This window comes from Etheostoma spectabile, chromosome 16 (assembly GCF_008692095.1).
Source record: "Etheostoma spectabile isolate EspeVRDwgs_2016 chromosome 16, UIUC_Espe_1.0, whole genome shotgun sequence".
NCBI lineage: Eukaryota > Metazoa > Chordata > Actinopteri > Perciformes > Percidae > Etheostoma > Etheostoma spectabile.
In genome coordinates, this window is record NC_045748.1 from 23,753,571 (window position 1) to 23,756,847 (window position 3,277).

A 3,277-nucleotide genomic window follows, 5' to 3' on the forward strand; every position below is an offset into this window, starting at 1 on the left:
ATTCTACTTTCGTGCAACAGGCCCCCGGTGATGTCAGTTAAGAAAAACAATCAAACATAAAATCTCAGAAATTGTTTATTTACAATAGATGCATCACTGTTGACTTTAAACGCTAACTTGATGCCATCTGTGAAAAAGCTGAAGTTAAAGAGAGGATGGCTTCTACAAATGGATAAGGATCCTAAACACACCTCAAAATCCACGGTGGATTACATCAAGAGGCGTAAACTGAAGGTTTTGCCATGGCCTTCACAATCTCCTGACCTCAACATACTTGAAACTCTATGGATAAATCTTAAAAGAGCAGCGCGTGCCAGACAGCCCAGAAATCTCAAAGAACTGGAAGACGTTTGGAAGGAAGAATAGGCGAAGATACCTCAAACAAGAATTGAAAGACTCTTGGCTGGCACAAGAAGCGTTTCCATACTATTTAGGGGGGGGGGGGGGGTACTAACTCTGCAGGGTGCCCAAACTTTTGCAGACGCCATTTTTTCGTTTTCTGTTATTTTGAAAGTGTGAATGATGGAAATAAAATCTAACTTTTTGTGACATATTATACGAATGTCTAAACAGCGAGATTTTTTTTTTTATGTATCTACGTATTGCATGTGTGTGTAATTGTCAAGAATCTCCTAGGCTTACAGTTTCTCTCTCCTCAGTCTAACAACAGTCAGTGTGTGGTGTCAGACTGGAGCTGTACTCAGATGATGGATTGCTCTTTTAGTTCCAGAGCTCCTCCGCTGTCACTTCTGTTGAAGAGGTGTGTGTGTGTGTGTGGGGGGGGGGGGGGGGGGGGGGGTTTGTGCGTGTGGATGTGTGTTGACAACGATGACAACAACAACTCACATAAATTAGAAAGGGCTCCAGGACAGATGGGCCTCTGACTGCTGTCCCCTGCATGCAAATAGACTCCCAATTATTTGCCATAGAAACAACAAAGTTGATTATCTGTGGAGTCTCCAGGATGCAAAATGACGCATAAACGGTGCCAGGTTTGGATAACAGAAGAGCACACTGAACTGGCTCCAATATTCTTTCTAACTGATGTGATGACACTGGGCTTCAGGGTTTGCTCGGGGCAAATGCCATGTCACATTGGGGAGAAATTTTATTTCAGATTCACAGATTCTACTTGAGTGCTAGAAAAACCTTGCTGCTATATTTGGTGAAGTTCGGCTCTGTGAAGGTAATCTGATCTGAACAGCCTCTGCATTCCTTGAGTCTACATGTCCTGGTATCTTCAGAGAAATCCGAAGCAAATCCCCACCATATAAGAGGAAAAACTCTCCACACAGTCACCTACACAGATAAAACCCTTCATCTATTTCCCAAAACAAACGTTAGCTCAAAACGCCATTCAAGTGACAGCCTTTGTTGTGTTTGATTTCTAGCTTGTAGCTAAGCTAACGTTAGCTCAAAACACCATTCAACTGACAGCCTTTGTTGTGTTTGATTGCTAGCTTGTAGCTAAGCTAGCAGTCATTTCAAAAATGTTTTAGCTATCTGTTGTTAGATTGCCAACGTTAGCTCAAAACGCCATTCAAGTGACTGCGTTTGTTGTGTTTGGTTGCTAGCTTGAAGCTAAGCTAGCAGTCATTTCAAAAATGTTTTAGCTATCTGTTGTTAGATTGCTAACGTTAGCTGAAAACGCCATTCAACTGACAACCGTGTTGTGTTTGATGCTAACTTGTAGCCAGCAGTGAACTTTGTTAAGTAGGTCTATTTTTACAGTTTTGACAGAATTACAGAAGTCTCTCGTTAGCATCTTTTATGCTACTTGTTGCAAAATGACGCATGCGACTCAAATCTGCACTTGACTTGCATCGGGGATTGACAGCGCCTCTTTAACAATAGTACATAGTTTACAGTCTTCTCACATGGATCAACAATTATTTTCTGATACTGGAGGTCTGGAGGGGACCTGAATTTCTATACCAAATTTGATGGCAATCCATCCAATTGTTGTTAATTCATGTCACTAAAAGACCAAAATGTAAATGTGGCACTAGAGGAAAGGTCAGGAGATCAACAAAGTTTGAATTCAATCTCTCGGGACCATGGAGTGTCTGTAGAAAATGTCAACACAATCCATCCAACAGTTGTTGAGTCTGGACAAAAGTGATGGACCAACCCACAAACAGACGCAGCTACCCATAGAACCACACCACCAGCATGCCTAAAAAGGCACTGGCCTTCACCAAAATATGTGAATAGAATTGTAAATGTATGACACATTTCCTTCAGCATTTCTCTGAGTTAATTGGGCCATCACATTGGCATTATTGGTGATGTCTGGCAGTATCTTTCTTTCCGTATAAACAACTAAGTATTTGATTATTAGCTGTTCTTTTGTGCACTCTACTTCCCAAGTAGGCTATCTCATGATTTATCAGTGTTTATTTCACTTTTCCTCAAAGTTTCACGCTATTATTGCAAGTGTTGCCAGCACATAAACTGGGAGTAACACTTCGCTCACTTATCATGTTGCACTGTTCTTGATGGTTTACTTTTAAGAGGCTGAGCCAATGAGGAGAGGCACACAAATTCTCTATAATCTCTCCGTCACTTTCTTCCTACTCTTCCTTTTCTCATTTTCCTCCCTCCACCACATTTTCAGTCCTAGCCAGCGGCGCCTGTATGTGGCTGATGGCATCCGGCGTGCAGGGCAGCACACATGAAAGGGGTCCTGTCACTCACTTGAGGCGACCATATGTGTGCCTGCAAGAGCTCTGTGCCAGCGGCGGGCTGCCTCTGCCAGAAGACATTAGGGAAGCAGCAGGATGTCATTAAGGCGGCGCGATGATTGATTAACTGTAAATCGTGAGCATGAGACCTACCAGTCTCAGCCTCTACCTCTCCACCCACACACACACACACACACACCCAAAGAGAGAAGTGGGCTGAGGTGGAGATGGAGACAGGGGGAGCCCCCTGTAGATGCAAGGGTGTAATTGCATTAGCTGCCCAGTAGGGAGAGGATGAGCTTGGGTTGCTCTGAAATGAACACAGTCAGGGGCCACATCAAGCCATTAGTAGCACTCCAGCCCTCTGCTTCACTCCCGAGGCGGATTTCATATTCTGCTTTTCTGCAGCGGCTCACAGAGCTGTGGGGAGTTAATGGCAGCTCTCAGTTTCTTTTCCTTTGTCACTGGATGTGTTTCCGTTGAGGACGAGAGACTGGCTTCAGAGTTGAGCCGTGAAGAGTTTCAACTACCAACCCCAATTCCAATGAAGGCAAGGCAAGGCAGGTCAGCTTTATTTGTATAGCACATTTCAG

General features: G+C 43.8%; 1 protein-coding gene across 1 annotated transcript in view; it reads left to right on the plus strand.

The window, feature by feature from the left end:
* The window catches only part of cdk9 (cyclin-dependent kinase 9 (CDC2-related kinase)), a 24,296-nt gene that overhangs the window by 18,024 nt on the left and 2,995 nt on the right, over positions 1 to 3,277 (plus strand). Inside the window, exon 10 of the transcript XR_004335574.1 lies at positions 2,073 to 2,077. The gene's annotated coding sequence lies outside the window, so the exon portion shown is untranslated. The remainder of the gene's footprint in view (positions 1 to 2,072; positions 2,078 to 3,277) is intronic.